At 35.9% G+C, this 24,903-nt stretch overlaps 1 non-coding gene and 2 pseudogenes across 1 annotated transcript; 2 read left to right on the top strand and 1 right to left on the bottom strand.

The window, feature by feature from the left end:
- The first annotated feature begins 10,086 nt into the window (after positions 1-10,086).
- Positions 10,087-11,437, top strand: LOC145681808 (NADH-ubiquinone oxidoreductase chain 4 pseudogene; annotated as a pseudogene).
- A 2,623-nt stretch (positions 11,438-14,060) lies between these two features.
- LOC145681807 (NADH-ubiquinone oxidoreductase chain 2 pseudogene) lies at positions 14,061-18,993 on the bottom strand (annotated as a pseudogene).
- A 3,426-nt stretch (positions 18,994-22,419) lies between these two features.
- LOC145682431 (U5 spliceosomal RNA) lies at positions 22,420-22,533 on the top strand. The gene has a single exon (XR_014130896.1). It is a non-coding gene; the product is annotated as a U5 spliceosomal RNA (small nuclear RNA).
- Positions 22,534-24,903: the final 2,370 nt, after the last annotated feature.

The raw sequence follows: 24,903 nt of genomic DNA, 5'->3' as shown, positions 1-24,903 counted from the left end.
TATAATCGGGAAATGTATATTTGTGGTAAATTTCATAGGAAAAGAATTATAAATACGAAAATTAGAGAGAATAAAACAAAATGTTACTAAATGGACAAGGAAGTTTTATTTTCGTTTTATTGTTATTTACTGCTCTTTTGACATGAAATTTGCTGCATACAGGTCTTTACCGATTAAATACATACTAACATTATAAGAAGTACCGGGAGAATTCGTTATCAAATTATATTCCTACAACATATTTATAGACATGCGACAATAATTTTGGACATGAGTGTACCTTGTACTCAAGACTGAATGCGTCTTTATTCCAAAGTCTCAGCTTTGTTTTCTATTTTCATTATTGTAGTTGTAGATTATTTCGGTGTTGGTTGTATGTTGTGTTAGGTTGATATGTCGTGATGTCTTAAATGTTACCAAACTGTTAATAATGTAACTATTGTATTAGTTACAAGAGATGGAAAGTAAATTGTGAAAGTAAACGTACATACAGGGTGGCTCAAAAGTAGGTATACAGTACCGTACTGATCAGCTCATTGAATTTTATATCATTTCTTAATGTTATTGCTTAGTTTATTATTTGTTCTTAAAGCCTTTTGCTTATACCTTAATCTCGGAACAGTCGAAGCAAATAAACCCACAAGCTAGAATGTTAAACTTGATCAATGCGGGGTTGTATACCTACTTTAGGGCTACCCTGTATATCGGGTATCAAAAATTCAACCGACGAACTTCGAGAAGTGATTCCTCACATCAAAATAAGGGAAAATATTTATATGAATTCGTGGTCAAAAGTCCATAGTTTCGGTGCTATAGGATGCGGAAATATGAAAAGTTTAAGGGTTCATAGCCGCACTACTATAGGACCAATCTTAGTCGGGTCAAGACATCACTTAGAAACTAGTATGCACTCTATTCAAATATCCATGTTTCAGAATCATGCGGTAAAGGCGCAACGAATTGTACAGAGGAACTTGAGGTATTTCATGACTTCTCTTTTAAGTTAAAATATGTTGTGTGGTTGCATAACTTCTGAAAAATATTTTTAGCGTATGTTGTGTGTGGTTGCATAACTTCCGAAAAATATTTGTTGCTGCATGAAAGGGAAAAATGAAATTAGTGATTTTCGATTACTAATAGTAAAATGAAATGATTTTTAAATGTCATCCATATGACTATTGCCATTAATGCTTAATTAGTACTTAAAAGTATCTCCTCGTACTCCAACTTCCTCTATACAATTCGTTGCGCAAGTACCGCAAATATTTGGATATTTGAATAGGGCGCATACGGTTTTATAAGTGATGATCCGACTACGTTCGGTCTCATAATAGTGGAGCTATTTGCCCTTAAAAGTTCGTTTTTTCACGTTTTCGGCAGCCTATAGCTCTGAAACTATGGACTTTTGACTTTTTTTTTTTTTTTTTTAATGTGAGGTATGACTTCCCCAAGTTTGTCCCTTGAATTTTTTGACACCTGAAATATTACCGAGATAAACTTCCACTTGTGAATAAAATTCTAAACCTGCTAAAAATGAAGTCAAATCTGTTAATATAATATCTTAATTGATAGCATGATATTTCTTATCTCAATTCCGGTGCATTTCAATTCTCACGAAGAATCTTTCGTCAGAATTTGTTTTGTAAGACGTTCGAAATGCGATGAAAACAGTTACCATCAAGTCGTGCGTGGAAGTAAAAGGATCACACACAGATTGCTCAGGGAGCCTCATATGCAGAACCAGGGATACAAGCATGCTCTTCGAAATCTAATAGACTGCAGATTGATGCAAAAGCAGGGAAGTGTAGATACAATAAAAAATAGAAATTGGGAAATAAGTATCAGAGAAATAATATTTAAGGTGAGTGGTACGGAAATTGAGATTTTTAATAATATACGGGATGTTAACTATACCGACAAACTGTAGGAGGTGATTCCTTACATCAAAATAAGAGAAAAAGTTCATATGGATCTGTGGGTAAAAGTGCTTATTTTCAAAGCTAGGGCTGTCCAGAATTGCGAAAAAGCCAAATTTCAAAAGGCGTTATTTCGAATTCGAGAAACTGTGGACGGTGATCCTTATTAGCGTAAAGGAAGTCACGCATACGGAATCCAAAAATGCATCTTTCATTAATGTTCAATGGGTGTACAGAGTATTCCATACAGGGTGAAATTCCCAGACATGTCATCAGTCTAAATTTGAGATATGCTCTTTGATTCGTCCAAAGTAGGCAAACGATAAGTCTTGATAGCAGCAAACATGAAATCCTTTGGCGCGATATCGGAACTGTTAATGATCTTCAGCAACACGGTCTCTCGTACTCGGTCAAACGAATGCTGCAAGGTTTTCTTTCACGCTTAAAAATGAAGAAAACGTGAAATATACCGTGGCGAAATACATCGCATCACACGTTAATCCGAACACAAGAAAACATTGGGCTGCCGGTTCCTAACACTTCCGACTTCCCTCCGGAGCATTGGATGTCCATTGTTGTTAAGGCTTACCTCTTGCCTACTTTGTACCCTCCTTGAAATCAGGGTATATCTGGAAACTATAGAGAGCATATCTGAGAATTACACCCTGTAGGAAATACCCTGTATACCTATTGAAAATTGACAAAATATGCACTTTTGGGTTGTGTATGTGTGGTTTCCTTTACGCCAATAAGGACCACCATCCACAGTTTCTGGAATTCGAAATAGGGTCTCTTGAAATTTACCTTTTTCGCGATTTTGGACAACCCTAGCTCTGAAACTACACTCTTTTCTCCATAGGTCCATATGAACTTTTCCTATTTTGATGTGAGGAATCAGCTCTTACAGTTTGTCGGTACAGTTCATTACCAAAAATATATATTTGTGAAGAGTTATGATGCTGAAAAAAATAGTGGAAGTAAATGTGTTTTCTCTACTTGAAATGATTACAAGGAAACAAGCCTTAGAAACACGTTAAGCGTACTGCAAAATGTAGCGCTGTTGCATGTATATTGTTTGAAACAAAATTTTAAATACCAGGGCTATTAAGAATTATCCTGGCTAATGCTGTCATGTTCTAATCATACAACATTATTGTCGAAAGGTTTATAAGGAAAATAATTGTAAAGGTACACAAGTGTTTTTGATAGTTTTTTTTCTCACTGTTACAACTATTACGTACGAGTATGAAAGAATATTTCATAGTCATATCAATAACTATATCATAATCTTAACTACGTATCAAAATATATTTTTGTTTGTCAAACTGATAGTTTTGTTGTTCACAAAATAAATATGAGGTGATGGTTATACCTTTTTTTCGTTTTTTATTGTTCTAGTCATCTGAATAAAGGTTATTTTCAAATTGAAATATTCGTTGTCTGCTTATTGAATGAATATTAGACCATAACACACTAATGTAAGATTAATTAAATATTTTCTCTCATAATTTAGCGAGATGGCTTTATAACAGGATTGTCCTTGCAGGAACTGAGGGCTTCTGATCAAAAATTACAATTGTCAGTAGAAATATACAAATTTAGATTTAAATTTCGTTGCGAATACTAACCGAAATGGTACTGCTATTTATTATAATTTACTTTTTTTTTTATTATTATTGTTTTCGAATATCCTAAAATTAGGAATTCGTAGGAAACGAGGATAATCATTGCAGTTCATATGATGAATTGGTTGTAGGGAAACAAGGTAAATTTTCGCATTAAATTCAAGTTTTTTTTAGCTTAATTGTAATTGTTGTTTCGGAACTTAATTAAACTTTTTGTTTTTGTTATTATGGCCTGAGTTCGTAATATTTTTAACCCGTCCGGATTTTCTGATTGGGTGGAATAGGTAACGTGATTACAAACTGATCAAAATTATCACAGGAGTGTATTATAAAATGGTGGCTTCCATCCAAGATCTTGTTACTATAATTACCGATGTCTTTCTAATTATTATAAATTCCCTAAAAAGGCAACATAATATATTTTTTTCTAATGAACACCCATTTATCCAGTTCACAAGAAAGCAAAACAATACATTCTACTTCGTCAATAATTATTTTATTAGTACTCGATAAAAAAAAAGTGGACAGTCCATATATTTTGAATTCATTTCTGAATTATTTCCTCAGTTCTTTATTTCGTTCATTTGTTCGCGTCAGTTTGTAATATCATGCATTTTACTACTTTAATAAAATCTTCAACATTACTAACAATAAAAAAGTATTTTTAATGTCAATATCGAAAAATAATACTGTAAATTATAATTTTACTTATTTGGTAATATGAAAATAGTCCTGTTTTGTATATTTGCAACGGAAATAGGAACCAAAATTCACTAAAATAAAAAAAAACTATATATTTAAAAAACTAAAGTATAAAAAGTTGATATTTATTTTTTAATTTTGAGTTTCTAGAAGGTACTTTTTTTCACTAATGTATAAGAATTGCCCAAAAGAAAAGGCTCCAACTAGAGCCTTATTTACAGTGTCTGTGTGTGTGTGTGCAATATGCGAAGTATAGTTAACGTTGAACATGATACCTATACATAATTTCCATTAATATTGATCCCAGTGCATAAGTGAATGAATTGTTTCAGTGTACAAACACTGGGGTTACGAAGCCAGTTTCTCACAGGTGACTGTTTTAAGGAGCCGAAGAGGTGGAAATCACATGGGAAGATGCACTTTTTCTGCACGAAGAAATTGGATTACAGCTCCTTGCTCTGATCAGGAGGAATTTGCTGCACTCCTCCATGCGGCAAAACAACTTTCTTCTACTGAATAAACAAGGTCTAAGCTGCTCGGTACAACTGCAAACTGGCACACCGCACCATCTACCTGCGATCATATGTACCCTCTGTGATTCAGTACAATGCTGGTACAGTGAAAATGTCCTTTTCATTTGAGCATGCCTTACAAGTTTTTATCAGATGTAAATTAGTTAGCGTTAGGTACCAGTTTACTTAATTTTGAAGTGTTTTATAATGTAAAAAGATAGGATTATGTTAAATTAATTTCAGATGTGAATTTATGCAACGAAAATCTTTGATTCATTTTTCAAACAGTATTTGATATGTTTTTGATTGGTTATTGTAAGTAGCCTCAGAACACATTAAATATCCGCTAAGATTTTTTTAACTGAGAAATATTTTAAATACTGTATATTTTAATTCCCTTGGTAATATTTGATCGTCATCATAATAACAAACCTACATGTTTGAAATATGTTTTTCCTCAAAACGGAAGTAGATGCCTACTGAAGAAATTTTCCTACCTATAAGTTAAAATACTAGCATTTATTTTTACAAATTTGTGATGCTAGAAGTTTCCGTGTGTTTTAAACCGGTTCCAAAATACATAAACTTCTGCCACGCCATCAATTTATAAAAATGAAATCCAGATATTTTAACTCACAAGAGTTGGAAAACTGCTCAGTATGCATTTCCTTCAGTTTTGAAGAAATGTATTTCAAACTGTAGGTGTTATCGTGATAATGACAAAAAAAATTTCTGAAAGAATTTTATATATTTCTCTGCGAAAACCAGAAAATGTTAGAAAATATTTTAAGTACGTTCTGAAACTACATATATCAAATCAAAAGCATATCAATTGCTAATTGAAAAATGAATCGTAAATATTTTCTTTCTTACCATAAATTCATACCTGAAACTAGTTTCATATTTTCTAAACATTTTCTACTGTTACAAAACAGCAAGAAAACTAATTTGAAAACGTTTTTGATATGTCTACCTTATATTCTTTGAATATCTTGTCATGTAGAGAAAATATTCTTTGAATATTTTCTGTCATGTAGAGAAAATTTTCTTTGAATATTTTGTCATGTAGAGAAAATATTCTCTACATGTTTTCTGTCATGTAGAGAAAATATTCTCTACATGTTTTCTGTCATGTAGAGAAAATATTCTCTACATGTTTTCTGTCATGTAGAGAAAATATTCTCTACATGTTTTCTGTCATGTAGAGAAAATATTCTCTACATGTTTTCTGTCATGTAGAGAAAATATTCTCTACATGTTTTCTGTCATGTAGAGAAAATATTCTCTACATGTTTTCTGTCATGTAGAGAAAATATTCTCTACATATTTTCTGTCATGTAGAGAAAATATTCTCTACATGTTTTCTGTCATGTAGAGAAAATATTCTCTACATATTTTCTGTCATATAAAGAAAATATTTTGTCATAAACAGGAAAATATTGTCTAAATACTTTTTTTATGTACAGAAAACATTTTTCGTCATGTATGAAAATATTTTAAAATTATTTTACAGAATACTAATCTTTGTTAAAAATGATTTTAAAATCTTTATAAAATATTTCGACTAATGTACCCAATACATTGTAAAAATATTTTTAAAAAAATTCTTCATTCTTGACAAATTATTTTCTGTGTTATTGGTAAATAATTTTCAAATATTCCATGCGAAATATTTTTAAAAACATTCCGTTAACATTGTATAAAACGTTTTAAATACATTTTCAATAATGTTTGGAAATCGTACAGAAAACATTTTTTGGAAAACTTTTCTAACGGCGTATAAAATATTTCTACAACGTTTTTGAGTTTATTGCGAGAATATTTTCAGTATTATTTGGAAAATGTTTCCAACATCATATGGAATATATTTCCTTAAGGGAAGTAGGATACATTTTCTGAAGGAAAATGATGGCACGTTTTAAAAACGTTTTGAAAATATTTCATTGCTGTGTGGGATTGCGACCTCGATGTTGGATTAAGGTTTTATCTAGGTGTAGAAGCTTGGTATATAGGTCTGTTCGACCTTTAAAATCTTACATGATCTGAGTTCAGATCGGCGTGAGCCAGATCGGTTTCTATCCTTTATCTGGAAATAGTACTTTAGTACGAAAGGACCAAGTACTAATAACATTTATTGTTAAGGAATGAAAATAATAGGCAATTACTTTGGCAGATAATTGCATTAGATTTAGGATCTAATAATGGATTAGTTGAGTCCAGGTAATAATGTATTATGATTATGTTATAGGTGTGGTCTCTTATTTGATTTTGATCATTTGTGTTTTAATTGGAGTTGCGTTTTTAACTTTATTAGAGCGAAAGGTTTTAGGATATATTCAGATTCGTCGGGGACCTAACAAGGTAGGTATTTGTGGTTTACCTCAGCCTTTTGCAGATGCAATTAAGTTGTTTACTAAGGAGCAAGATTTTCCTACTATGTCTAATTATTATCCTTATTATTTAGCTCCTGTTTTTAGTTTATTTTTATCTTTATTAGTCTGATTAAGAATTCCCTATTTAAGTGTTCTATTGACTTTTTCTTTGGGTTTGTTGTTTTTTTTTTTTTGTGTTGTACAAGTATGGGAGTGTATACTGTAATAATTGCTGGTTGATCTTCTAATTCTTCATACTCTTTGTTGGGAGGTCTCCGAGCAGTGGCACAGACTATTTCTTATGAGGTTAGTTTAGCATTGATTTTGTTGTCTTTTGTGTTTTTAGCTGAAAGATATGGGCTGATAAATTTTGGCTACTATCAGGAAGAGTTGTGGTTTTTGTGAATTACGTTTCCTTTAGCATTGGTTTGATTTGCTTCTTGTTTGGCGGAAACTAACCGCACTCCCTTTGATTTTGCGGAAGGAGAATCAGAACTTGTTTCTGGGTTTAATATTGAGTATAGAGCAGGAGGGTTTGCTCTTATTTTTATGGCTGAATATGCTAGTATTTTGTTTATAAGAGCTTTATTTAGTATTTTGTTTTTAGGACATGATATTTTTTCTGTTTTGTTTTTTTGTAAGGTAGTATTTATTTCTTTTGGGTTTATCTGGGTGCGGGGGACGCTGCCGCGATTTCGGTATGATAAATTAATATATCTTGCTTGAAAATGTTTTTTACCTTTATCTCTTAATTATCTTTTATTTTTAGGGGGTATGAAGCTTCTTTTTATTTCTCTTTTAATTTAAGTGTATTAAATTGAGAATAAGTTCTTAGAGCTTTGCTCTGTTGTATGTTTTCAAAACATATGCTTATTCTCAGCCAAAGAACTAGATTTTATTTAATAAGTAATCTCATAAGGAGGAAAGATAAGGCACAAACAGGAAGTAGGCGAAGTAGATAACTGTAAGAATTTGGCCGGTTAGGATGTAAGGATCTTCGACTGGCCGAGCTCCGATTCAAGTTAAAAGGATTACTGTACTAACTATAATCCAGAATATAATTTGGTTAATAGGATAGAATTGTAGGCCTCGTATTTTTCTAGTGTGAAAAAATGGTATAATTATTAAAATGAGGATAGATATAACTAAAGCAATAACTCCTCCAAGCTTATTAGGAATAGAACGAAGAATGGCGTAAGCAAATAGGAAGTATCATTCTGGTTGAATGTGTACTGGGGTAACAAGAGGGTTAGCAGGAGTGAAGTTTTCAGGATCTCCTAGTATATATGGATTTCAAAGGGTAAGTAATATTAAGGCTATTATTATTGTCAGAAACCCAATAGTATCCTTAGTCGAGAAATAAGGGTGAAAAGGGATTTTGTCTTGATTTCTGTTAAGACCAAGGGGGTTGTTGGATCCTGTTTGGTGAAGAAAAAGAAGGTGCACCATTGATATAGCAGCTACAATGAAAGGTAAGAGAAAATGGAAGGCAAAGAATCGGTTTAAAGTAGCATTATCCACAGCAAATCCTCCTCAAATTCATTGTACTAATATTGTTCCTAAATAAGGAATAGCTGATAATAAATTTGTAATGACTGTAGCACCTCAGAAGGATATTTGACCTCAAGGTAGGACATAGCCCACAAAGGCAGTCGCTATTACTAGGAGTAGAATAGCAACTCCTACTCTTCAGGTATGGAGATATAGGTAAGAGCCGTAGTATATACCTCGACCAACATGTAAATAAAGACAAATGAAGAAAAATGACGCTCCATTAGCGTGCAAAGTGCGTAAAAGTCAACCAAAGTTTACATCTCGGCAAATGTGAATTACTCTGTTGAAGGCTAATTCAATACTTGATACATAATGTATTGCTAGAAATAGGCCTGTAGCAATTTGAATAATTAAACATAGTCCGAGGAGAGAACCAAAATCTCATCAGTATGAAATATTAATAGGTGCTGGAAGATCAACTAAGGCGTTATTAGCAATTTTAAAGAGGGGGTGGTGTAAGCGAATTGGTGTTGACATATGACTTAGAGGGCCGAAGAGGTCCTTGATATAATGAAGTGATTTTTACTACTGCAATTAATGTGATGAATAGATATGTTGCTAATATGATAGTATTTATTAAGATCGATGTTATGTAAAATTTTATACCTGGAATTTCTTGATAATTAGTTGTATAAAGTTGGGGATCTGGTAGTGAAATTATGTTTGGAAGTAGAAGAGGGTCGATAATTATTATAAGAATTAATAGGAATGGAACTATGAAAGTTAGTAGGAAAAGGTTAGGTGTTAAGGTAAATATTTCATTTGAGGCCAGTCTTGTAACATAAATGAATAAAACTAATATACCTCCTAGAAAGACTAAGAATAGAATATAGGAAAATCAGGGAGATTCTCTTATGGTTGAGATAGTTAAACAAGTAGTAATGGTGTTGACAACAAGTATTAGGCCTATTGATAAGGGGTGAGATATTTGAATTAGAATAAATCTTAAGACTACTAAGATTATAAGTAATATTCAGGTTATTTTAATTTCAAGAGGTAGTTTATTAAAATATTAGTTTTGGGGACTAAAGATAGGTTTGTACTTTCTCTTGATGCTTTTAGAATTCTATTCATTAATGGTTTACAAGACCAACGTTTTAGTTAAACTATAAAAGCTTATGAAAATATTATTTATTTTGTTTTCTTGTTTTCTAGTTATTTTGGGGATAGCTTGTTTTGTTATTCAGCGTAAGCACTTATTAATGGTTTTATTAAGACTTGAATTTATTGTGTTGATAAGTTTTTTACTTCTATCTTATTCTTTAGGTAGTTTGTATGTTGAAAACTATTTTTGTTTATTATTTTTAACTTTTAGTGTTTGTGAAGGTAGTTTAGGTTTGTCGATTTTAGTATCAATTGTCCGAACTCATGGAGGTGATTATTTGAATTCTTTAGTTGTATTACGATGCTAAAATATTTAATGTTTATACTGTTTTTAATACCTTTGGGTTTTAATTTTAAATTATGATGAGTTGTTCAGTTTTGTCTTATTGGGGTTTGTTTTTTATTTATATTAAGAAATAGTATAGGATTAGTCCCTTGGGAGGTGGGCTACTACCTGTGGAGAGATGGCTTGAGCTATTCCTTGATTTTATTAAGTATTTGAATTGTTATTCTTATAATTATGGCTAGAGAAGGTGTGTTGAGAAGTTCATTTTATAGTACGAGTTTTATTAGTTTAGTTTTATGATTACTTGTATTACTCTACTTGAGATTTTCTTCTTCTAGATTGTTTATATTTTATTTTTTTTTTTTTTTTTGAAGGGTCATTAATTCCTACATTATTTTTAATTTTGGGTTGAGGTTATCAACCTGAGCGGGTGCAGGCAGGTATATACTTGTTGTTTTATACACTATTTGCTTCACTACCACTTTTGATTGGCATTTTTTATTTGGAATATGTTAAGGGTAGATTATTGATGATTAATATAAGAAGTGTAATAGATTTAGGAGTTACATATTATATGTGATATTTTGCTTTAGTTGTTGCTTTTTTAATTAAAATGCCTATATTTTTAGTTCATCTTTGATTACCTAAGGCACATGTTGAGGCGCCTGTAAGTGGCTCAATAATTTTGGCGGGAGTTTTATTAAAATTAGGAGGTTATGGATTATTACGTATTATATATTTTATAGAAAATGTAGCTGTGAATATGAATTTAATTTGATTTGGTATTAGAGTTGTGGGTATTTGATCAGTCAGATTAGTGTGTTTACGACAAGTTGATGTAAAGTCCTTAATTGCTTATTCTTCTGTCGCCCATATAGGCTTAGTATTGATGGGCCTATTGACAATAGGATTATGAGGATTTAGAGGTGCTCTTACATTGATAATTGCCCACGGTCTATGTTCTTCGGGATTATTTTGTCTTGCAAATATTTCCTATGAACGATTAGGAAGTCGAAGACTGTTAATTAATCGAGGAATACTGTCTTTTATGCCGAGTTTGGGACTATGGTGGTTTTTATTAAGAATTGCTAATATAGCTGCCCCACCTACGTTAAATTTATTAGGAGAAATTAGTCTATTGAATAGAATTGTTGGCTGATCTTGATTGAGCATGTTAGGGTTAGCTTTACTTTCTTTTTTTAGAGCTGCCTATAGATTATACCTATATTCATATACTCAACATGGAATACCTTATTCAAATTTATATTCTTGTTGAGGAGGTAGTGTACGAGAGTACTTATTATTGATGTTACATTGATTTCCCTTAAATTTATTGATCTTTTTTGCAGGGCCAAGATTTTTATGACTGTAGTTGCTTAAGTAGTTTAGGATAAAATTTTAGTTTGTGGAACTAAGGAAGGTTTATTAACCCTTAAGCCATGGTTTGACCTTTTTCAATTTGTGTAACTAGATTTGTCTTTTTAAATAGAATAAGTATTTTTTATTTATAATAGGCTTGAATTTTTTAATTAATAGATATAGAGTATTTGTTGAGTGAGAAGTTATTTCTTTTAATAGAAACAAAATTATTATAACTTTTTTATTTGATTGAATATCATTTATATTTATAAGATTTGTACTTTATATTTCTAGAATAGTGATTTATTACAGTGGCCAATACATAGGATCTGAACGATATCTTAATCGATTTATTATACTTGTACTAATATTTGTTCTTTCAATAGTCTTATTAATTGTTTCTCCTAACTTAATTAGAATCCTCCTTGGATGGGACGGGCTAGGGTTAGTATCATATTGTTTAGTTATTTATTATGAAAATGTACGGTCTTATAATGCCGGCATATTAACTGCTCTTTCTAATCGTATTGGAGATGTAGCAATTTTATTAGCTATTGCTTGAATATTGAATTATGGAAGCTGAAATTATGTCTTTTACTTACATAGAGTCTTAAGTAATAATGAAATAGTAGTTATTTCCAGTTTGATTATTTTGGCGGCTATAACAAAAAGTGCACAGATTCCTTTTTCTGCGTGGCTGCCAGCGGCAATGGCTGCTCCTACACCAGTATCAGCATTAGTTCATTCTTCTACACTTGTAACCGCTGGGGTTTATTTACTAATTCGTTTTAGAGATGTTTTATTGAATGTGTATGCGGGAGATGTGTTACTTTTATTATCAGGATTAACAATATTTATGGCCGGTATTGGTGCTAATTATGAATATGATTTAAAGAAGATTATTGCTTTATCTACTTTAAGTCAACTTGGTCTTATGATGATAATTTTGTCTATAGGATTCCCTGTATTAGCTTTTTTCCACTTACTGACACATGCTTTATTTAAGGCATTACTTTTTTTATGTGCGGGAGCGATTATTCATGTTGAGGGAAGAATGTGATATTTACTCCTATAAATATCACTAAGAATTGGATTTTTAGTCATGTAGGATTTATTGTTGTTCCTCTAAATAAAGGGAATCAATGAATAAGTCCTGCTATGATAGCAAATACAGCACCTATGGATAGTACATAATGAAAATGTGCTACTACTTAATAAGTGTTATGAAGAACAATATCTAAAGATGAATTTGCTAGTACAACTCCTGTAAGACCTCCTACGGTAAATAAAAAAATGAAGCCTAAAGTTCACAGGATTGAGGGTGAATAAGTTATTTGTGCCCCGTGAAGTGTGGCGATTCATCTGAATACCTTAATTCCTGTGGGAACAGCAATAATTATTGTGGCTGCAGTAAAATAGGCGCGGGTATCAACGTCTATACCAACAGTGAATATGTGATGGGCTCAGACAATGAATCCTAAAAATCCAATTGCTAGTATTGCATAAATTATTCCTAAAACACCGAAAGTTTCCTTTTTACCACTTTCTTGAGTTACAATATGTGAAATTATACCAAATCCGGGAAGAATTAAAATGTAAACTTCAGGGTGACCAAAGAATCAGAATAAATGTTGATATAGAATTGGATCTCCTCCTCCTGAGGGATCAAAGAAGGAGGTATTGAAATTTCGGTCAGTTAAAAGTATTGTAATAGCACCTGCTAATACAGGGAGGGATAGAAGAAGTAGTACAGCAGTAATTACTACAGATCAAACAAATAATGGCATTCGTTCTAATGTTATTCCAGGAGTTCGTATATTAATTACAGTTGTAATGAAATTTACTGCCCCAAGAATTGAGGATACACCAGCTAGGTGAAGGGAGAAAATAGAAAGATCAACAGAGGCCCCAGCGTGAGCAATGGCTCTGGATAGAGGAGGATATACAGTTCACCCGGTTCCCGCACCACTTTCTACAATTCTTCCTGTTAATAGTAGAGTGAGTGAAGGGGGTAGTAATCAGAATCTTATGTTGTTTAGACGAGGGAATGCTATATCAGGAGCTCCTAGTATTAAGGGCACTAATCAATTACCAAAGCCTCCAATTATAATTGGTATAACTATGAAGAAAATTATAATGAAAGCATGGGCAGTAACAATCACATTATAAATTTGGTCATCACCAATTAAGCTACCCGGTCGACCAAGTTCTGCTCGAATGAGGAGACTTAATGATGTTCCTACCATCCCTGCTCAAGCCCCAAAGATTAAGTATATTGTACCAATGTCTTTATGGTTTGTAGAAAATAATCATCGTTGCAAATGAAATTAAATAGGGTGGCCGAAGTATAGGCGATAGATTGTAAATCTAGATATGGTTAATAAGACCTCCTATTAGGTTTTATAGTCAATATTTATGATATCGGACTGCAATTCCGAAGTAGTAGTTAATATACTAAGACCTAAAAGATTGCCTTTTATTTATAGCTTTGAAGGCCATTAGTTTTTTAAACTTAAAGTCTTTGTTTAAAGAATGTTAACAGTTAGGGGTAAAATAATTATGCCTCTTAGTGAAATAATAATGAATATTGATCTGATTGAGGTTTCTTGGCCTTTTTTCATTAAGGATGTTCATGCTTGGTTATGATGATTAATAATAAATGCAGCATAAGCAATTCGTATATAATAGAAAAGGGTAATAAGCGCTGTTATCACTATTAGGGTGAGAATAATAAATGATATTTGTTCGGCAGTCTTTATGATAATGATTCACTTAGGTAAAAATCCTAAGAATGGCGGCAAGCCCCCTAAAGATAAGAGACTAGTAAAAATAGCTAATTTTGTTGTAGCAACAATTTTATTGGAAAAAGTTTGATTGATATGAAATATTTTGTTTATTGCGAAGAGAGTAACTGCCATTGCTGAAAGCAAGGCATAAAATAGAAAATAGAGGGACCATGCCATATCACTTAATAGTAGGGCTATGAGTATTCAACCAGTGTGATTAATAGAAGAGAATGCCATAATTTTGCGTAGTGATGTTTGATTTAAGCCCCCGATTGAGCCTACTACTAAAGATAAAATTAAGGTTAGGTAGATTAGATTTGTAGGTTTTAAACTATAAGAAAGTAGGCCAAGGGGTGCTAATTTTTGTCATGTTATTAGGATAATGCAGTCTATTCAAAGTATGGCCTCTATCACTTCAGGTATTCAGAAGTGAAGAGGAGCTGCACCTATTTTAAAAAGTAAGGAAATAGTAATTAAATAATATGCAGTTTGCAGTCCTATGTAAAGTAGAATAATTGCTATTAGAAGTACCCACCCAACACAAGTACATACTGATCATGTGTAAAGAATGTTCCTCGAGGTACATTGGAATGTACATGATAGGTACGTGAATAGAGCAATCATGTGAAATACACATGTAAGGAATAAGGTTACTTCCGCCCAAAAGTACGTGCATGACACATACCGAGGAATGTATCTATTATGTGTATATCACGTACCGTGTATGTACTTGACACATTTACTTGGCATGTGCCAGGAATGTACTAGGCATGTCAGTAATGTTCCTTAGGGCAGTGCTATGCAACTGGGGGTGCGAGTACTTAAATACTAAAACCTTAACGCTTCATTTTTACGTTCGAATTTAGAAGCTTGTACTTTTAAAAAAAGCCAAGCAACTAACTCTGAAAATATATGCCCTCCTCCGGCATCTGTGTGGCAATTTAACTATCTATTAAAATACTACAGTAACATTTACGAGCGATTTTTTTTTTTGTAAGTGACTAGCCGTTCCGGCTAGAACCCTGTTAGAGGGTTATGCCCTCTCTTAGGGAACTGAAGTATGGGTAACAGTAGATGTGCCTGATTTTGAGATGGTCTCAGAGTTCTTTATTAAAGCTTGTTATAGCGATCAAGACTTAAGGACCTGTGCGGGCCTTAACATCAGGCAGGGAAAGGGTGGCAGAGCAATTACATGATGTATAAGATGCAACGTAGTTGTCATTATATAGGTTATATGCTGTGGAGATGAAGATGGTAGATGAGGCGAGGTGCATGGTCACATCACAATACGGGGAAAAGTTAGTTGACGGATGAAGTTATCTTCTCGCCTAGGGGCTACTCTAGGCATTGAAGAAGACAGAGGGAGCCCATGTTAGTTGTGGATGGATTTATTGTGCAGCATAGGATGGAAAGATGAGCGGCAGATGGTCATGAACTTGATATTCAGCAAGTAACTCTAGGTCTAGTGCATCAGGAGGTAGTGTGTAGCAGTACAGAGTATACAGGAGTGAGAGCGGTGGATGGAAATATCGAAATGCTGTTGGGTGGAGTGCCATATGATGCATAGTAGTCAGAAGTAGAGGATGGTGTGCTTCATAACGATTGTGTATGTAGGTGAGACGTAACTTTTCAAGATGAAACTGTAGAGATGGAAACTCAATGCGGTTGTATAATTCTGCTGTTGGGCTAGGTAACTTAATACGAAATGCAATACGTAGTGCATGTCTTTCTAAGATTAAGAGCTTTTCGTAGAAAGAGCGTGCAGCAGCTATCCAAGCAGTGTGACCGTATGTTAGAGTCGGTCGTAGGAAAGCTTTGTAGGTATTTAATACTGTAGTAGGTTTCAAGCCCCATGTTGTTCCGGTTAACCTCTTTAGAAGATTTAGTCTATTGTAAGCCTTGGCGGTGACTGTTTGAAGATGTGGTTTCCATGTTAGATGTCTATCGAATGTAATGCCCAGATAGGTCACTGTTGAGCGTGCCTGTATAGGTGTATGGTTGACATGAAGTGTGAGGCGGTTGGGATTTCGACGGACTCGTGAGGTTTTCTTAGAGGGAATGAATACAATCGCCTGAGTTTTCGTGGCATTAATTGTAAGTTGCCATCTATCACACCAGCGGAGGAAATCGTTAATAGCTGTTTGCAAAGATTTGTTTATTGATTGGATAGTCGATCCCAAAGCAAGGAATGCAGTGTCATCGGCGTACTGAAAAAGATGGACTTTATCTGGTAGTGGACGCATATCAGCAACGTAGAGAATGTACAGAAGTGGCGATAAAGCCGATCCTTGAGGAACTCCGGATAGCAGAAAAATAGGGTGTGATAGGCAGTTGTTAATAGAAACATAGGAAAGGCGACCCACTAAAAAGTTGTAAATCAGACGGATATATGTGAGTGGAAAACGGTGCCGTATTAATTTATAGATAAGCGCTACCGAGCTCTAACCTATAATCTTAGCATTCAAAACTTTGATTTACGGTTATTTGTGATTTCACGTTTATAACAAAGACAAATATTTTTAAAAGAGTGTAGTTTAAATAAATTACTGAAATAAATATTTTTCACAAAGTTTATGCTTTTAAATTATTGTTCAAAGGCCTTTGCCTTTAGTAAGCCTTCTCCGAAATACATGCAAATGAATTGTGCTGCCATCTTTGGAGCTCTTTTAAAATACACATATATGTTTCTCGACAATGAGATCTCAGAAACTACAGGCTCTAGAAAGATGACGTTTTCACTGATCGATTGCAAATTTCATGTAGATTGTCCAGTTCTAATTGAATATTTAAAAAACATGGGCACTATTTCTTTAGTACATTTTTACGGGTACATTGGAAGTGTTGAACTTTCAAAAAAATAAAATAAAACATCACATCCTAATCATTACACATTCCAACACCACACTGTTGTATATAGCGGTTGTATATGTCTCCGGCATTTGTTTCATAGCCAAATAATAATGGAAAAGGAAGGATAACCATTTCCTGAAGGATGTCTATATTATCAGGCTGAATTTCTTTAAGGAGTTAGTTTATACTTAAAATTACGTCTTCCCGAAAATTTTATTTAACGTCTAGTTTTAACGTACAGGTTTTGAACTAATTCTCTGCTGTGTAACGTCACAATATAACCATCAATGCTAATTTTATGAGGACAATTCTGCCAGTGGGGTTTAGAATGTTACAACCTAGAGAACGCATCAAACGTCAGAAAATTGCAAAATGACACACACAATATATTACAATGTGGCTAAACTCAGAAAGTGGCTATAGAAGTGAAAAGCATATGGCTAAAAAGCCACTATTGGCTCTTTGGAAATTATGTGACTAACGACGTTCTCAAAATGGCCAGATCTCGTCACAAAGTGGCTAAATTAGCAACCCTAGTCGCAATACGAAGCAACTTACGCACAACCATGCCATGGTACATGGGGTATGTGCCATTCACATTCCTCACATTCCAGTGAAGCATGTAAAAGTACCTTTCAAGTGTCAGAAATTCCTCGAAAGGCACGTACCTAGCGACACGTGCTATGCATATGAAATGTACATTTTTCAAGTACCAGGTACGTAAACGGTACATATGGAACTTAAATGGCACGTTCCTAGAATGTACCTGGTTGGGTGGGTAAGGATCTTGCAATGGCTTGTACTAAAAAGTATTTTAAGGCAGATTCGGTGTGACGTTGATTGTTGGTCTTTGAAATCAGGTGGATGAATGATAGGAGATTAATTTCAAGACCAATTCAAGTACCAAATCATGATGAAGAAGTTAGGGAAATAAGAGTTCCTAACACAAGTGTTGTAGAAAATAAAAGAGTCTTAGGATTAGTGAGCATCATGTATTGTAGTGAGCATTCTAGTAATGTATTAGTTCAAGTAAAGTAGTTGAATTGGTAGCCAGTAGATGGAGCGATGGTGCTAGTGTAGGAAGTTCAGATGTGATTGTTATTTTATGTATGTGTCGAGGTTGATACCTTTAAACATAACCAATTGTATAACCTTTTGATGTTTGATAAAGTAAAGAGGATGCTTAAAAGAAACTATTCTATATCGGTGGGAAAGTATAAATTGAAATACTCGCAGTGTAGAGGTGTTCCTTTGGTAGATAACTCTGTATATACCGTTTGGTGTTTCTACAACCGAAACGCCAGACGCAAGGTCCACCACCAAGGAAACCACCGTTGTTATCCGTCGTCATCAAGGGTGTCGATCCCGAGATAACTGACTCGGAAGTGGAAGAAGAACTTACTGCTGAAGGCGTGAACATTCAAAAATGTATCCGTATACGCAACAATACTGGCCCGACCTATCTAGTTAGAGTTCTGACAAACGAACAGCAAGCTATTGACCATTTATTACAATATGGTGCCTACATATTTAAACGCCGTCATAAAGTAGAACCGTCTCGTACACCCCCACCTCTTCCGATTCGGTGTGAAAAGTGCCAGGTTTATAACCAGCACCTGACACATAACTGTCCAAACACCTCTAAATGTGGTTACTGTGGTCAAAACCATCTTACTAAAGACTGCCCTAACGGAGCAGCGCCACCAAATTGCAACACTTGCCATGATGCGCATCCTACCTATAGCTACAAATGTAAGGCCAAACCTCAAGCAGAGCCTACTAAACCCGAACTAGTAGTGCCTTTACGTACACCAGATACGCCAGTGCCTCCGCACAATTCTCTTCGAGAACCTGTTACAGTCGAAGACATGATCCGCTTCTTTAGTCTTGCTCTCCAGAACATCCATCCTTTCTTGCGGACCCACATAATCCATCAAGTTGTATATGCAACTAAAATACTCTATAACCTAGATGTCAAAGCAACCTATTCTGGACAGACAGTGCATTTTCAAATTCATCCTCTTACAACCCAAGTTTAACTGTCATAATCATGGATACAGGCTTTATTATAACGTTTCTTTACCTCAATATCCAGTCACTCTGTACCAGGAAAGACCTACTTACTGCTTTATTACATGAACATAAGGTCCATAGTTTTCTCTTAAATGAAACTTTCCTAACTCCAAAACAATCCGTTTATTTTCCTGGTTATCAATTCACACGCCACGATGGACCACCGGGGCAGAGAGCAAATGGCGGAACAGCTATTGGCACTAAACATAAGTTACCTATCAAAACCATTAATCACAAATTCCCTGAACCTCTACCGGAGCATAATATTGTCACCATTTATTTTAAATCAAGGCCTATCACTGTAGCAACCATATACGTTCGACCGCATGTTCGCATACCTACTTCGTTTTTCACGTACCTGGATACTAATTTTCGCTCCTATATTGTCATGGCTGACATTAACTACCATAGCAGAAATGCTACTGAAAAACGGTTATTTTCTGATTTCATTACTTCTCACACGAACGGCGAAATTTGCCCACTGCCTAGAGCAACTCGCCCATCCTCTAATACAACTCCCGATGTGGTAATTGCCTCATCTAGTATAGTCCCATATCTTGATGTCAGTGTTCTTGATTCTATTGGTAGCGATCATGATCCTGTAAAGGTCGACATAGTTTCTCCTAATGGATCGAAACCACCTCAAGAAACTCTCCGTTCTCGGCCAAATTTTGACCGTGCCAATTGGATAAAGTACCGGCAGGATATCCACGACGCACTAGCAGATATTCAACTTCCATCTGACATTTCTACGTTCGACATGACTTTAGATCGCATTACGCAAAGCATTCAAACCAGCGGTGCAAATCACATTCCAGAAACCACAGGTAATCTTTACCGGCCTAAACTACCACCTCACTATCTCTCTCTCATCTCTCTAGCTCGAACAGCGTACAAGGATTACCTACACAGCCGTAATGAAGCCACACTGCGACTTCATCGTCAGTATCTTCGCATGGTTCAAAATTACATCCGAGCATTTAAAAAGCGCAACTGGATAAAGACAGTTAATGCTTTAGCTGAGGAGAGCCATCCAACTAAATATTGGAAACATTTCAACCGGCTAATTGGGAAAACCAGCACTCCTCACTACCCTCTACTCGACAAGAATTCTGCACTTACCACGGACTCTGCGAAAGCTGATGCCTTTGCCCAAGTTCTTCAAAACACCTTCACGCCAGAACCCTCTTTCCGAGATGGATCAACTCTTTACAGGCGCATTGCCAGATATACAAACCCTCATAATGGGTACCTTGGAATTAACATGGACCATACTCTGGATGATCAGCATCCTTTAACGGCCCCAATAACGCCAATGGATATTACAGACGTGATACGTCACAAGAAAAACACGGCACCAGGGTTTGATGGCATTACCTACCGCCATATTAAAGAAGGTCCTGCTATTTTACTTCATATCTTGGCAACGCTGTACAATTTTGTCCTCAGAACTGGCTACTATCCATCTGATTGGAAAGTATCTAAAGTACTTATGTTTTTGAAACCTAAAAAAGATAAAACAGATCCAGCTTCTTATCGGCCCATTCAGCTCACTTCCACACTTGGGAAAATCTTTGAGCGCATCATAGTCCGGAGACTCCATAGCCATCTGTTAGTTCATGATCTGTTGCCTAAACACCAAGCAGGTTTCCGACCTGAACATAGCCTCCTCGATAACTTGTTACGTCTTAGCACCATCATCACGAACCATTATAATAGAACTGCACCCTCATGCCTTCTTCTCTTCGATCTTGAAAAGGCATTTGATCGCGTGTGGCACAATGGTCTTATATATAAGTTACACTTCTTCGATCTTCCGGCCGCATATATACGTATGGTGTACCACTTTCTTACGAATCGTCTCGCATATATCTCCATTAATAATAGTTTATCTTTTCCAATTTTTCCTTGTACTGGTGTCCCACAAGGTTCAGCCTTATCACCATTATTATATATATTGTATGTTAGTGACCTGCCCGTGATGCCTGAGCCTATCTACACTTTCACATTTGCAGATGATACTGCACTGCTGGCTTGTTGCAAAACTATGCACCAAATCAACATTTCTCTGCAAAAAGCTATAGATGCTTTTAGCAACTGGTGCAATCGATGGAAGTTAAAATTGAATTGTACCAAAACACAAGCCCTAGTGATACTTCCAAACAAGAGACGCAGTCGAGTACGCCGCAATCCATCCTTACTCGCTATTAACGTAGAAGGTGTACCCATCAATCCCAGCTCTACTGTTAAATACCTGGGGGTAGTCTTTGATGCCAAATTATCTTGGAAACCTCACCTTCTATCTATTAAGGAGAAAGCACAAAACCGTTTAAATCTATTAAAACGCCTGGTTGGTACTACCTGGGGCCTGCACACGGATACCGTCCTAAACACTTACAAGGTCTTCCTTCGCCCATGTCTCACTCATGGTCACACCGCCTGGGTTAGTGCGAATGACGATTTCTACGAGCGCCTACGTATTATAGAACGCCACGCTTTGAGACTCGCATTTCGAATAAGCTTGCCTAGTCCCACACGTCTCTTATACGAAAGAATCACATTTCCGCACATCACACGCCATCTGGAAGATCTTCGCTCCCGCTACGTAGACAAGAAATGGAGAACTCAGCACCATACGCTTATGGACACTATATATCTTGATAGTAACTTTTCCACCTCGCCTAAGTGTTACTATCCTCCACTGCGACATCTACTCTCCATCTATGGCCAGAAGCATCCGGAACACCCTGACCATCATTTCTTCGCTACCTATCATCCATCAGAATTCAATCCGCACATATACCCATCGTTTGCACAGTGAGTTTCCTTCTAACAAGGGCTTCCCCCATGTCTGCCATCAGTGTTGAGTAGCCCCAACACAGAAGATAAGCTCATTTGTGAATACTAACACTTCCCTGTGTACTGTGGCGTCCATGCACTTCATCTCATCATTCGCTCAGCCCTTCCAATAAGCATATCTTTCATTATTTCAATACTCCTTATGTCTAACCATACATTGACCACTGTCTGTCTTCAGCACTTACATCTCAACCTTCCCCATCCATATCTGTTTGTTTTGTATCACATGGTTCACAACAACAATAATAATTCACCTCTGTATGAATAAAGTGACTTTCTTTATTATTGTTGTAGCCGAATCTCATAGACCATATATATGTATCAATCATAACCAATGTTTACCATATTTATCCCTCCCGAAGAGACGACGTTATCGTCTGCGGTTTAACAGTTAAAAAAAAAAAAAAAAAAAATTGGTGTTTCACCCTAGTTTCCCTTCAGTTCGTATAAATCTTTCGCCTTTTACTAAAGATTTCCGTGGAGGGGAACAATAAAGAGATATTAATGTATTTTTCGAGCCTATTAACTACGGGCCGAATAGTGAAATCCAAAATTATTAAAAGTGTAAGATTTTAGAAACAATTCGAAGATGAATATTTTCGAATTCTTTAATATAGTTCTTATATTTGTGTTAAGTAAGATTTGTCGCTAATACGTCATGAACTGCAAACTGTGAAACTAATGTTGAGAAATGTTTTTGTAGAGTGAGGGTCATGCTTGTATACTTCTAACGGTTCCCAGACAAGAATACTGAAACTTCAGTTGAATGCGGAAAGGATCTGTTCTTCAGTTTGAAGTACCAAGTTTGTCTACAGGATTGTTTCTTCTTATGTAGTGGTCAATCTTAAAATGTCTGTTGAAATGTCCTAAAAACCCATTTGTTTTATGCTAATAGATCTGTGGGATGTATTTGTTTTAAGTTTCCTCTTTAGCATATTTCTTCATTGTGTACAATTTCTACGAGGAATATATTAGCTCACTTTGTTCTCTCTCAAAGATGACAATGTGGGAACTCTGAAATAACGAAATGATTTTTTGGTCTTCTATATGTGTATTTTACTTTAAAACTTATACCGACATCATAAACCAGGACATATTATTCACTATTCAAGAAAATAGATGTGCTGCCTTCCTCAGACATAATCGGAGACAACTCTGTGTATTCACGATAAAATAGTCGATGACAATTCAATGTTTAGAATTGAATTTGACGATGTAGTGAAAAACATGTAGATTGTATTTGATTGGGAAGTATTATAAAGTTATCAAAGATGTCATTGTGTATTTGTTCAAGTAAAGTAGTTGAATTGGTAGCCAGTAGATGGAGCGATGGTGCTAGTGTAGGAAGTTCAGACGTGATTGTTATTTTATGTATGTGTCGAGGTTGATACCTTTAAACATAACCAATTGTATAACCTTTTGATGTTTAATAAAGTAAAGAGGATGCTTAAAAGAAACTATTCTATATCGGTGGGAAAGTATAAATTGAAATACTCGCAGTGTAGAGGTGTTCCTTTGGTAGATAAGGCTGTATATACCGCTGAGGACCGAAGACCTATCCACTCGAAGGCCCCCAGGGTCTTCTCCATGAACCAGCAGAGCAGGCCGAGCTGTTTGCAGACACCCTTTCGAACATCCTGCAACCCAACAACACCCCTGTTCCAGCGACCACCCGAGAAGCAGTACGACGGACCATCGAAGAAAGTAACTTCGAACACCCAACGCCAGCTAATGCACTCACCACCCCCAGAGAGATCCAGCAAGTCCTCAAACACATCAGCCTACATAGAGCGCCAGGTCAGGACAAAATCACCCCAGAAGCCCTGCGCAACATCCCACGCAAGGCCCTGGTTCTGCTCTGTAAAATTTTCAACGCTATCATGCTAACAGGACACTTCCCGCAAGCGTGGAAAGAAGCCAGGATGGTGATGATCCCGAAACAAGGAACAGCCCGGAAGAACCCCGTCAACTACAGACCGATCAGCCTCCTCTCGCACACAAGCAAGGTGTTCGAGAGGATCTTCAAAAGAAGAATGCAAGAGTTCATCGACGACCGAGAGCTCCTTCCAGAACATCAATTCGGTTTCCGAGCCGGACACAGCGCAGAACTACAGCTCGTCCGAGTAGTGGAACTCATTACGGCGAGATTTAACGAAAGAGGTCACACCTTGGGCGTCTTCCTGGACATAGAGAAGGCATTCGACAAGGTGTGGCATGAAGGGCTGATCCACAAACTACACCTACAGGACTTTCCGCACTACCAGATCAGGATCATCGCATCTTACCTCTACAATAGAACGTTCTTCGTCTCCCACGCAGGCCAACGTACACACCCACGAACCATCCACGCAGGGGTCCCACAAGGCTCCTGCATCTCCCCAATCCTATACGCTATGTACACGAGCGACATCCCAACAACCCCAAATACCACCCTTGCAACCTTTGCGGATGACACCGCTATCTTCGCGAGCCATGGCAACGAAAGATACGCAACAACCTATCTGAGACGCCACCTGCACCTCATTGACAGATGGACCCAAACTTGGAAGATCCAGGTCAACGCCAGGAAAACAGCTGTGGTAAACTTCACAAAGAGAAGAAACAGAACCCCTGCGCAGTTCCACCTTGCAGGAGGCCAACTACCCGAAGAAGACCAAGCAAAATACCTGGGGGTCCAGCTCGACCGGAAGCTCACTTTCGAAGAGCACATCAATGCAGTCACGAAGAAAGCGTTCCAACGATTCATGGCTCTCCTTCCCATCCTCCTCTCCCCGTCCCTCTCTCATAAGACACGTCGCCATGTCTATGAGATGAGCATCCGACCCATCCTACTGTACGCACACCCTGCGTGGCAACACTCCTCAACAACCAGACTACGTAAGATGCAAGTCATACAAAACAGAGC

The sequence above is a fragment of the Thermobia domestica genome, chromosome 3 (genome assembly GCF_964235325.1).
Source record: "Thermobia domestica chromosome 3, izTheDome1.hap1.1, whole genome shotgun sequence".
Taxonomy (NCBI): Eukaryota; Metazoa; Arthropoda; class Insecta; order Zygentoma; family Lepismatidae; genus Thermobia; species Thermobia domestica.
The sequence above is the reverse complement of the archived record's forward strand: the minus strand, read 5'-3'. Positions and strand labels throughout refer to the sequence as shown.